The 12102-nt window shown below is 45.0% G+C and overlaps 9 non-coding genes across 9 annotated transcripts; 6 read left to right on the top strand and 3 right to left on the bottom strand.

The window, feature by feature from the left end:
- Nucleotides 1-356: 356 nt before the first annotated feature.
- TRNAY-AUA (transfer RNA tyrosine (anticodon AUA)) lies at nucleotides 357-429 on the bottom strand. The gene has a single exon. It is a non-coding gene; the product is annotated as a tRNA-Tyr (tRNA).
- Nucleotides 430-1136: 707 nt separating this feature from the next.
- Nucleotides 1137-1243, top strand: LOC147667109 (U6 spliceosomal RNA). The gene has a single exon (XR_015304601.1). It is a non-coding gene; the product is annotated as a U6 spliceosomal RNA (small nuclear RNA).
- A 987-nt stretch (nucleotides 1244-2230) lies between these two features.
- Nucleotides 2231-2303, bottom strand: TRNAR-ACG (transfer RNA arginine (anticodon ACG)). Its single transcript has one exon. It is a non-coding gene; the product is annotated as a tRNA-Arg (tRNA).
- A 714-nt stretch (nucleotides 2304-3017) lies between these two features.
- On the top strand, nucleotides 3018-3124 carry LOC147667107 (U6 spliceosomal RNA). Its single transcript, XR_015304697.1, has one exon. It is a non-coding gene; the product is annotated as a U6 spliceosomal RNA (small nuclear RNA).
- A 1799-nt stretch (nucleotides 3125-4923) lies between these two features.
- Nucleotides 4924-5030, top strand: LOC147667106 (U6 spliceosomal RNA). The gene has a single exon (XR_015304600.1). It is a non-coding gene; the product is annotated as a U6 spliceosomal RNA (small nuclear RNA).
- Nucleotides 5031-6825: 1795 nt separating this feature from the next.
- LOC147667105 (U6 spliceosomal RNA) lies at nucleotides 6826-6932 on the top strand. Its single transcript, XR_015304699.1, has one exon. It is a non-coding gene; the product is annotated as a U6 spliceosomal RNA (small nuclear RNA).
- A 1011-nt stretch (nucleotides 6933-7943) lies between these two features.
- Nucleotides 7944-8016, bottom strand: TRNAR-ACG (transfer RNA arginine (anticodon ACG)). The gene has a single exon. It is a non-coding gene; the product is annotated as a tRNA-Arg (tRNA).
- Nucleotides 8017-8722: 706 nt separating this feature from the next.
- LOC147667103 (U6 spliceosomal RNA) lies at nucleotides 8723-8829 on the top strand. The gene has a single exon (XR_015304599.1). It is a non-coding gene; the product is annotated as a U6 spliceosomal RNA (small nuclear RNA).
- Nucleotides 8830-10626: 1797 nt separating this feature from the next.
- On the top strand, nucleotides 10627-10733 carry LOC147667102 (U6 spliceosomal RNA). Its single transcript, XR_015304598.1, has one exon. It is a non-coding gene; the product is annotated as a U6 spliceosomal RNA (small nuclear RNA).
- The last annotated feature ends 1369 nt before the right edge of the window (nucleotides 10734-12102 follow it).

The raw sequence follows: 12102 nt of genomic DNA, 5'->3' as shown, positions 1-12102 counted from the left end.
AGCCCACAGGGAGTTGGTTTGTTCCTCTCACACATGTAAATGGGTAAGCATTCAAGTGCACACACCTGCCCACGTCCACAGACCCTCGCGCACACACACTTTTGTCAACAAGCTTTTTCGCAATTAAGAGTATCAACGACCCATGTTGAAATACAAAAGCAGCCCACCACGTGACGGCCATCACATAGAATCCAGCAGCAAATGGGAAACGTTTAACTAGCTGTGGTCCTATTACTTGCGCTCTACCGTGGAACAACTGCTGGATGAGTCCTGCTGGAAAATATTGAACCTACAACAAGTCTGAGGTAAATAAAAATTCCACAGGAATATAATCAAACAGGGACCTACAACCCTTCCGAGCCAGATAGGAGTCGAACCTACAATCATCTGATCTATAGTCAGACGCGTTATCCAGTGCGCCACTGGCCCTATGTAGACTTACGCATCCTTTTGTCCTTAAGTGGGCTAGAAAGTGTGTGTGTGTGAAGGCACAAGGAAACCCATCTGACCTCCTGGAAGTCTGTTCTGTGAGGTTTTCCCAAGTTTTACAAAGGACTTTAGGAGAAGGAAGCACCTAAAAGCTAGGCGAAATGGTCCTAGATCCAAGGAAATCTTTTAGATCAGGCTCAGTTTCTTAAATAGTTTGCATTAACATAATCAGTTCCAGGTCTGTGTGGGGCTGAGCTTGAGAACTCCTTAGTAAGTAGGCGTTTACAACAATAAGGGGTTTAATATTACAACACAGGTGAACATTCAGACACATTATCATAAGCTCACCTTGTCCAGGGACCCAAGCATGCTGCCTTTCCACTCTCAGAGCCCTTCACCTAACCTACTGTGCAGCTGTTTCACCTTTAATATCACTGTTCCACAGCAGCGTGACGTCACAATGCTCCTTGTCTGTAGCCCGAACCAGGAGCCTTTGCAAACCTGGTATAATCTACATACTTACGGTGTGTTTAGTCTTGGACCACAAATGCAGTGAAGAATAATGGATTGCTACTCTTCATACATTTTTGACCATTGGCTCAGATTTGAATGCGTACTGGCCATCTGAGCATCTCTGCCAGGCCACCCTATGTCTAGAGACTGTAGATTTAGAGAGTTTATAAACATTGTCAGTTCATCAATAAAGTGTGCTCGCTTCGGCAGCACATATACTAAAATTGGAACGATACAGAGAAGATTAGCATGGCCCCTGCGCAAGGATGACACGCAAATTCGTGAAGCGTTCCATATTTTTAACAGCTTTTAGGAGAGAAATCTTTTTTGTTTTCAAGACTAATTGAAAAAATAAAGCAGGTCCCAGTGCTGTCCCCGTAATATGTATTTTTCAATTAGTCTCTCCTCAACATTTTTAATGTATTTGCTTTGCAGTAAAGAAGGTGCGCTCTATGTTCAGCTGCATTTAGCAAGGAAGCCTGCAGGACTTCTGGGACTTTTCTTTCTCTTTTAGACCCTCACTGTCATTATTCTTCACCACCCCCAAATCTATACTGCTGCAGTGTTGTGTTGCTTTGTGGGAAGCAGGACAAAGAGAAGGGCAGGGCCTATGCAAATGAAGGCCTCAGGGATGTCTGGGAGTGCCTTTTTAGCAGTATTGTTAAAGTCCACCTTGCAACCGGATTGGTCGGGTAAGCTGAAAAACACCATGCCAGATTGGGCACCAGGTCTCTAGGCGCTTGTAGGACATATTGGGTCTACATCCCTCAGTTTCTGAGGTCCAAGAAATGTTCACCCTCTACCCTAATAGAGAGGTCTTGGCCGATCGTGGCTGAGAGGGGAAGAAGGCTCTAATAATGGACCAACTTTCTCTCTCTCTCTCCTTACCTGTGGTTCTGCCTGGCTACTGGGGCTACCAGTTGTAAGCCTGCACCCCACAGGGAGTTGGTTTGTTCCTCTCACACATGTAAATGGGTAAGCATTCAAGTGCACACACCTGCCTACGTCCACAGACCCTCGCGCACACACACTTTTGTCAACAAGCTTTTTCGCAATTAAGAGTATCAGGGACCCATGTTGAAATACAAAAGCAGCACACCACGTGACGGCCATCACATAGAGGCCAGCAGCAAATGGGAAACGTTTAACTAGCTGTGGTCCTATTACTTGCGCTCTACTGTGGAACAACTGCTGGATGAGTCCTGCTGGAGAATATTGAACCTACAACAAGTCTGAGGTAAATAAAAATTCCACAGGAATATAATCAAACAGGGACCTACAACCCTTCCGAGCCAGATAGGAGTCGAACCTACAATCTTCTGATCCGTAGTCAGACGCGTTATCCATTGCGCCACTGGCCCTATGTAGAATTACGCATCCTTTTGTCCTTAAGTGGGCTAGAAAGTGTGTGTGTGTGTGTGTGAAGGCACAAGGAAACCCATCTGACCTCCTGGAAGTCTGTTATGTGAGGTTTTCCCAAGTTTTACAAAGGACTTTAGGAGAAGGAAGCACCTAAAAGCTAGGCGAAATGGTCCTAGATCCAAGGAAATCTTTTAGATCAGGCTCAGTTTCTTAAATAGTTTGCATTAACATAATCAGTTCCAGGTCTGTGTGGGGCTGAGCTTGAGAACTCCTTAGTAAGTAGGTGTTTACAACAATAAGGGGTTTAATATTACAACACAGGTGAACATTCAGACACATTATCATAAGCTCACCTTGTCCAGGGACCCAAGCATGCTGCCTTTCCACTCTCAGAGCCCTTCACCTAACCTACTGTGCAGCTGTTTCACCTTTAATATCACTGTTCCACAGGCAGCGTGACGTCACAATGCTCCTTGTCTGTAGCCCGAACCAGGAGCCTTTGCAAACCTGGTATAATCTACATGCTTACGGTGTGTTTAGTCTTGGACCACAAATGCAGTGAAGAATAATGGATTGCTACTCTTCATACATTTTTGACCATTGGCTCAGATTTGAATGCGTACTGGCCATCTGAGCATCTCTGCCAGGCCACCCTATGTCTAGAGACTGTAGATTTAGAGAGTTTATAAACATTGTCAGTTCATCAATAAAGTGTGCTCGCTTCGGCAGCACATATACCAAAATTGGAACGATACACAGAAGATTAGCATGGCCCCTGCGCAAGGATGACACGCAAATTCGTGAAGCGTTCCATATTTTTAACAGCTTTTAGGAGAGAAATCTTTTTTGTTTACAAGACTAATTGAAAAAAATTAAAGCAGGTCCCAGTGCTGTCCCCGTAATATGTATTTTTCAATTAGTCTCTCCTCAACATTTTTAATGTATTTGCTTTGGAGTAAAGAAGGTGAGCTCTATGTTCAGCTGCATTTAGCAAGGAAGCCTGCAGGACTTCTGGGACTTTTCTTTCTCTTTTTTAGCCTCACTGTCATTATTCTTCACCACCCCCAAATCTATACTGCTGCAGTGTTGTGTTGCTTTGTGGGAAGCAGGACAAAGAGAAGGGCAGGGCCTATGCAAATGAAGGCCTCAGGGATGTCTGGGAGTGCCTTTTTAGCAGTATTGTTAAAGTCCACCTTGCAACCGGATTGGTCGGGTAAGCTGAAAAACACCATGCCAGATTGGGCACCAGGTCTCTAGGCGCTTGGAGGACATATTGGGTCTACATCCCTCAGTTTCTGAGGTCCAAGAAATGTTCACCCTCTACCCTAATAGAGAGGTCTTGGCCGATCGTGGCTGAGAAGGGAAGACGGTTGCAGTGCAAGATGCTTATGGTCCTTCTCTAATAATGGACCAACTTTCTCTCTCTCCTTACCTGTGGTTCTGCCTGGCTACTGGGGCTACCAGTTGTAAGCCTGCAGCCCACAGGGAGTTGGTTTGTTCCTCTCACACATGTAAATGGGTAAGCATTCAAGTGCACACACCTGCCTACGTCCACAGACCCTCGCGCACACACACTTTTGTCAACAAGCTTTTTCGCAATTAAGAGTATCAGGGACCCATGTTGAAATACAAAAGCAGCACACCACGTGACGGCCATCACATAGAGTCCAGCAGCAAATGGGAAACGTTTAACTAGCTGTGGTCCTATTACTTGCGCTCTACCGTGGAACAACTGCTGGATGAGTCCTGCTGGAGAATATTGAACCTACAACAAGTTTGAGGTAAATAAAAATTCCACAGGAATATAATCAAACAAGAACCTACAACCCTTCCGAGCCAGATAGGAGTCAAACCTACAATCTTCTGATCCGTAGTCAGACGCGTTATCCATTGCGCCACTGGCCCTATGTAGACTTACGCATCCTTTTGTCCTTAAGTGGGCTAGAAAGTGTGTGTGTGTGTGTGTGAAGGCACAAGGAAACCCATCTGACCTCCTGGAAGTCTGTTCTGTGAGGTTTTCCCAAGTTTTACAAAGGACTTTAGGAGAAGGAAGCACCTAAAAGCTAGGCGAAATGGTCCTAGATCCAAGGAAATCTTTTAGATCAGGCTCAGTTTCTTAAATAGTTTGCATTAACATAATCAGTTCCAGGTCTGTGTGGGGCTGAGCTTGAGAACTCCTTAGTAAGTAGGCGTTTACAACAATAAGGGGTTTAATATTACAACACAGGTGAACATTCAGACACATTATCATAAGCTCACCTTGTCCAGGGACCCAAGCATGCTGCCTTTCCACTCTCAGAGCCCTTCACCTAACCTACTGTGCAGCTGTTTCACCTTTAATATCACTGTTCCACAAGCAGCGTGACGTCACAATGCTCCTTGTCTGTAGCCCGAACCAGGAGCCTTTGCAAACCTGGTATAATCTACATACTTACGGTGTGTTTAGTCTTGGACCACAAATGCAGTGAAGAATAATGGATTGCTACTCTTCATACATTTTTGACCATTGGCTCAGATTTGAATGCGTACTGGCCATCTGAGCATCTCTGCCAGGCCACCCTATGTCTAGAGACTGTAGATTTAGAGAGTTTATAAACATTGTCAGTTCATCAATAAAGTGTGCTCGCTTCGGCAGCACATATACTAAAATTGGAACGATACAGAGAAGATTAGCATGGCCCCTGCGCAAGGATGACACGCAAATTCGTGAAGCGTTCCATATTTTTAACAGCTTTTAGGAGAGAAATCTTTTTTGTTTTCAAGACTAATTGAAAAAATAAAGCAGGTCCCAGTGCTGTCCCCGTAATATGTATTTTTCAATTAGTCTCTCCTCAACATTTTTAATGTATTTGCTTTGCAGTAAAGAAGGTGCGCTCTATGTTCAGCTGCATTTAGCAAGGAAGCCTGCAGGACTTCTGGGACTTTTCTTTCTCTTTTTTAGCCTCACTGTCATTATTCTTCACCACCCCCAAATCTATACTGCTGCAGTGTTGTGTTGCTTTGTGGGAAGCAGGACAAAGAGAAGGGCAGGGCCTATGCAAATGAAGGCCTCAGGGATGTCTGGGAGTGCCTTTTTAGCAGTATTGTTAAAGTCCACCTTGCAACCGGATTGGTCGGGTAAGCTGAAAAACACCATGCCAGATTGGGCACCAGGTCTCTAGGCGCTTGGAGGACATATTGGGTCTACATCCCTCAGTTTCTGAGGTCCAAGAAATGTTCACCCTCTACCCTAATAGAGAGGTCTTGGCCGATCGTGGCTGAGAGGGGAAGAAGGTAGCAGTGCAAGATGCTTATGGTCCTTCTCTAATAATGGACCAACTTTCTCTCTCTCCTTACCTGTGGTTCTGCCTGGCTACTGGGGCTACCAGTTGTAAGCCTGCAGCCCACAGGGAGTTGGTTTGTTCCTCTCACACATGTAAATGGGTAAGCATTCAAGTGCACACACCTGCCTACGTCCACAGACCCTCGCGCACACACACTTTTGTCAACAAGCTTTTTCGCAATTAAGAGTATCGGGGACCCATGTTGAAATACAAAAGCAGCACACCACGTGACGGCCATCACATAGAGTCCAGCAGCAAATGGGAAACGTTTAACTAGCTGTGGTCCTATTACTTGCGCTCTACCGTGGAACAACTGCTGGATGAATCCTGCTGGAGAATATTGAACCTACAACAAGTCTGAGGTAAATAAGAATTCCACAGGAATATAATCAAACAGGGACCTACAACCCTTCCGAGCCAGATAGGAGTCAAACCTACAATCTTCTGATCCGTAGTCAGACGCGTTATTCATCGCGCCACTGGCCCTATGTAGACTCACGCATCCTTTTGTCCTTAAGAGGGCTAGAAAGTGTGTGTGTGTGTGTGAAGGCACAAGGAAACCCATCTAACCTCCTGAAAGTCTGTACTGTGAGGTTTTCCTAAGTTGTACAAAGTACCTTAGGAGAAGGAAGGACCTAAAAGCTAGGCGAAATGGTCCTAGATCCAAGGAAATGTTTTAGATCAGGCTCAGTTTCCTAAATAGTTTGCATTAACATAATCAGTTCCAGGTCTGTGTGGGGCTGAGCTTGAGAACTCCTTAGTAAGTAGGCGTTTACAACAATAAGGGGTTTAATATTACAACACAGGCGAAAATTCAGACACATTATCATAGGCTCACCTTGTCCAGAGACCCAAGCATGCTGCCTTTCCACTCTCAGAGCCCTTCACCTAACCTACTGTGCAGCTGTTTCACCTTTAATATCACTGTTCCACAGGCAGCGTGACGTCACAATGCTCCTTGTCTGTAGCCCGAACCATGAGCCTTTGCAAACCTGGCATAATCTACATACTTACGGTGTGTTTAGTCTTGGACCACAAATGCAGTGAAGAATAATGGATTGCTACTCTTCATACATTTTTGACCATTGGCTCAGATTTGAATGCGTACTGGCCATCTGAGCATCTCTGCCAGGCCACCCTATGTCTAGAGACTGTAGATTTAGAGAGTTTATAAACATTGTCAGCTCATCAATAAAGTGTGCTCGCTTCGGCAGCACATATACTAAAATTGGAACGATACAGAGAAGATTAGCATGGCCTCTGAGCAAGGATGACACGCAAATTCGTGAAGCGTTCCCTATTTTTAACAGCTTTTAGGAGAGAAATCTTTTTTGTTTTCAAGACTAATTGAAAAAATAAAGCAGGTCCCAGTGCTGTCCCCGTAATATGTATTTTTCAATTAGTCTCTCCTCAACATTTTTAATGTATTTGCTTTGCAGTAAAGAAGGTGCGCTCTATGTTCAGCTGCATTTAGCAAGGAAGCCTGCAGGACTTCTGGGACTTTTCTTTCTCTTTTTTAGCCTCCCTGTCATTATTCTTCACCACCCCCAAATCTATACTGCTGCAGTGTTGCGTTGCTTTGTGGGAAGCAGGACAAAGAGAAGGGCAGGGCCTATGCAAATGAAGGCCTCAGGGATGTCTGGGAGTGCCTTTTTAGCAGTATTGTTAAAGTCCACCTTGCAACCGGATTGGTCGGGTAAGCTGAAAAACACCATGCCAGATTGGGCACCAGGCCTCTAGGCGCTTGGAGGACATATTGGGTCTACATCCCTCAGTTTATGAGGTCAAAGTAATGTTCACCCTCTACCCTAATAGAGAGGTCTTGGCCGATTGCGGCCGATCGGGGAAGAAGGTAGCAGTGCAAGATGCTCATGGGCCTTCTCTAATAATGGACCAACTTTCTCTCTCTATTCTTACCTGTGGTCCTGCCTGGCTACTGGGGCTACCAGTTGTAAGCCAGCAGCCCACAAGGAGTTGGTTTGTTCATTCACACATGTAAATGGGTAAACATTCAAGTGCACACACCTGCCTACGTCCACAGACCCTCGCGCACACACACTTTTGTCAACAAGATTTTTTGTAATTAAGAGAATCAGGGACCCATGTTGAAATACAAAAGCAGCACACCACGTGACGGCCATCACATAGAGTCCAGCAGCAAATGGGAAACGTTTAACTAGCCGTGGTCCTATTACTTGCGCTCCACCGTGGAACAACTGCTGGATGAATCCTGCTGGAGAATATTGAACCTACAACAAGTCTGAGGTAAATAAGAATTCCACAGGAATATAATCAAACAGGGACCTACAACCCTTCCGAGCCAGATAGGAGTCGAACCTACAATCTTCTGATCCGTAGTCAGACGCGTTATCCATTGCGCCACTGGCCCTATGTAGACTCACGCATCCTTTTGTCCTTAAGAGGGCTAGAAAGTGTGTGTGTGAAGGCACAAGGAAACCCATCTAACCTCCTGAAAGTCTGTACTGTGAGGTTTTCCTAAGTTGTACAAAGTACTTTAGGAGAAGGAAGGACCTAAAAGCTAGGCGAAATGGTCCTAGATCCAAGGAAATGTTTTAGATCATGCTCAGTTTCTTAAATAGTTTGCATTAACATAATCAGTTCCAGGTCTGTGTGGGGCTGAGCTTGAGAACTCCTTAGTAAGTAGGCGTTTACAACAATAAGGGGTTTAATATTACAACACAGGCGAAAATTCAGACACATTATCATAGGCTCACCTTGTCCAGAGACCCAAGCATGCTGCCTTTCCACTCTCAGAGCCCTTCACCTAACCTACTGTGCAGCTGTTTCACCTTTAATATCACTGCCCCACAGGCAGCGTGACGTCACAATGCTCCTTGTCTGTAGCCCGAACCATGAGCCTATGCAAACCTGGCATAGTCTACATACTTACGGTGTGTTTAGTCTTGGACCACAAATGCAGTGAAGAATAATGGATTGCTACTCTTCATACATTTTTGACCATTGGCTCAGATTTGAATGCGTACTGGCCATCTGAGCATCTCTGCCAGGCCACCCTATGTCTAGAGACTGTAGATTTAGAGAGTTTATAAACATTGTCAGCTCATCAATAAAGTGTGCTCGCTTCGGCAGCACATATACTAAAATTGGAACGATACAGAGAAGATTAGCATGGCCCCTGCGCAAGGATGACACGCAAATTCGTGAAGCGTTCCATATTTTTAACAGCTTTTAGGAGAGAAATCTTTTTTGTTTTCAAGACTAATTGAAAAAATAAAGCAGGTCCCAGTGCTGTCCCCGTAATATGTATTTTTCAATTAGTCTTTCCTCAACATTTTTAATGTATTTGCTTTGCAGTAAAGAAGGTGCGCTCTATGTTCAGCTGCATTTAGCAAGGAAGCCTGCAGGACTTCTGGGACTTTTCTTTCTCTTTTTTAGCCTCCCTGTCATTATTCTTCACCACCCCCAAATCTATACTGCTGCAGTGTTGCGTTGCTTTGTGGGAAGCAGGACAAAGAGAAGGGCAGGGCCTATGCAAATGAAGGCCTCAGGGATGTCTGGGAGTGCCTTTTTAGCAGTATTGTTAAAGTCCACCTTGCAACCGGATTGGTCGGGTAAGCTGAAAAACACCATGCCAGATTGGGCACCAGGTCTCTAGGCGCTTGGAGGACATATTGGGTCTACATCCCTCAGTTTCTGAGGTCCAAGAAATGTTCACCCTCTACCCTAATAGAGAGGTCTTGGCCGATTGCGGATGATCGGGGAAGAAGGTAGCAGTGCAAGATGCTCATGGGCCTTCTCTAATAATGGACCAACTTTCTCTCTCTATTCTTACCTGTGGTTCTGCCTGGCTACTGGGGCTACCAGTTGTAAGCCTGCAGCCCACAGGGAATTGGTTTGTTCCTCTCACACATGTAAATGGGTAAGCATTCAAGTGCACACACCTGCCTATGTCCACAGACCCTCGCGCACACACACTTTTGTCAACAATTTTTTTTGTAATTAAGAGAATCAGGGACCCATGTTGAAATACAAAAGAAGCACACCACGTGACGGCCATCACATAGAGTCCAGCAGCAAATGGGAAACGTTTAACTAGCCGTGGTCCTATTACTTGCGCTCTACCGTTGAACAACTGCTGGATGAATCCTGCTGGAGAATATTGAATCTACAACAAGTCTGAGGTAAATAAGAATTCCACAGGAATATAATCAAACAGGGACCTACAACCCTTCCGAGCCAGATAGGAGTCGAACCTACAATCTTCTGATCCGTAGTCAGACGCATTATCCATTGCGCCACTGTCCCTATGTAGACTCACGCATCCTTTTGTCCTTAAGAGGGCTAGAAAGTGCGTGTGTGTGTGTGAAGGCACAAGGAAACCCATCTAACCTCCTGAAAGTCTGTACTGTGAGGTTTTCCTAAGTTGTACAAAGTACTTTAGGAGAAGGAAGGACCTAAAAGCTAGGCGAAATGGTCCTAGATCCAAGGAAATGTTTTAGATCAGGCTCAGTTTCTTAAATAGTTTGCATTAACATAATCAGTTCCAGGTCTGTGTGGGGCTGAGCTTGAGAACTCCTTAGTAAGTAGGCGTTTACAACAATAAGGGGTTTAATATTACAACACAGGCGAAAATTCAGACACATTATCATAAGCTCACCTTGTCCAGGGACCCAAGCATGCTGCCTTTCCACTCTCGGAGCCCTTCACCTAACCTACTGTGCAGCTGTTTCACCTTTAATATCACTGTTCCACAGGCAGCGTGACGTCACAATGCTCCTTGTCTGTAGCCCGAACCATGAGCCTTTGCAAACCCGGCATAATCTACATACTTACGGTGTGTTTAGTCTTGGACCACAAATGCAGTGAAGAATAATGGATTGCTACTCTTCATACATTTTTGACCATTGGCTCAGATTTGAATGCGTACTGGCCATCTGATCATCTCTGCCAGGCTACCCTATGTCTAGAGACTTTAGATTTAGAGAGTTTATAAACATTGTCAGCTAATCAATAAAGTGTGCTCGCTTCGGCAGCACATATACTAAAATTGGAACGATACAGAGAAGATTAGCATGGCCCCTGCGCAAGGATGACACGCAAATTCGTGAAGCGTTCCATATTTTTAACAGCTTTTAGGAGAGAAATCTTTTTTGTTTTCAAGACTAAACGAAAAAATAAAGCAGGTCCCAGTGCTGTCCCCGTAATATGTATTTTTCAATTAGTCTCTCCTCAACATTTTTAATGTATTTGCTTTGCAGTAAAGAAGGTGCGCTCTATGTTCAGCTGCATTTAGCAAGGAAGCCTGCAGGACTTCTGGGACTTTTCTTTCTCTTTTTTAGCCTCCTTGTCATTATTCTTCACCACCCCCAAATCTATACTGCTGCAGTGTTGCGTTGCTTTGTGGGAAGCAGGACAAAGAGAAGGGCAGGGCCTATGCAAATGAAGGCCTCAGGGATGTCTGGAAGTGCCGTTTTAGCAGTATTGTTAAAGTCCACCTTGCAACCGGATTGGTCGGGTAAGCTGAAAAACACCATGCCAGATTGGGCACCAGGTCTCTAGGCGCTTGGAGGACATATTGGGTCTACATCCCTCAGTTTCTGAGGTCCAAGAAATGTTCACCCTCTACCCTAATAGACAGGTCTTGGCCGATTGCGGCCGATCGGGGAAGAAGGTAGCAGTGCAAGATGCTCATGGGCCTTCTCTAATAATGGACCAACTTTCTCTCTCTATTCTTACCTGTGGTTCTGCCTGGCTACTGGGGCTACCAGTTGTAAGCCAGCAGCCCACAAGGAGTTGGTTTGTTCATTCACACATGTAAATGGGTAAGCATTCAAGTGCACACACCTGCCTACGTCCACAGACCCTCGCGCACACACACTTTTGTCAACAAGATTTTTTGTAATTAAGAGAATCAGGGACCCATGTTGAAATACAAAAGCAGCACACCACGTGACGGCCATCACATAGAGTCCAGCAGCAAATGGGAAACGTTTAACTAGCCGTGGTCCTATTACTTGCGCTCTACTGTGGAACAACTGCTGGATGAATCCTGCTGGAGAATATTGAACCTACAACAAGTCTGAGGTAAATAAGAATTCCACAGGAATATAATCAAACAGGGACCTACTACCCTTCCGAGCCAGATAGGAGTCAAACCTTCAATCTTCTGATCCGTAGTCAGACGCGTTATCCATTGCACCACTGGCCCTATGTAGACTCACGCATCCTTTTGTCCTTAAGAGGGCTAGAAAGTGTGTGTGTGTGTGTGAAGGCACAAGGAAACCCATCTAACCTCCTGAAAGTCTGTACTGTGAGGTTTTCCTAAGTTGTACAAAGTACTTTAGGAGAAGGAAGGACCTAAAAGCTAGGCGAAATGGTCCTAGATCCAAGGAAATGTTTTAGATCAGGCTCAGTTTCTTAAGTAGTTTGCATTAACATAATCAGTTCCAGGTCTGTGTGGGGCTGAGCTTGAGAACTCCTTAGTAAGTAGGCG

Source organism: Lissotriton vulgaris, unplaced genomic scaffold (assembly GCF_964263255.1).
Source record: "Lissotriton vulgaris unplaced genomic scaffold, aLisVul1.2 SCAFFOLD_2072, whole genome shotgun sequence".
Taxonomy (NCBI): Eukaryota; Metazoa; Chordata; class Amphibia; order Caudata; family Salamandridae; genus Lissotriton; species Lissotriton vulgaris.
This window is presented reverse-complemented; position numbering and strand designations above follow the sequence as displayed.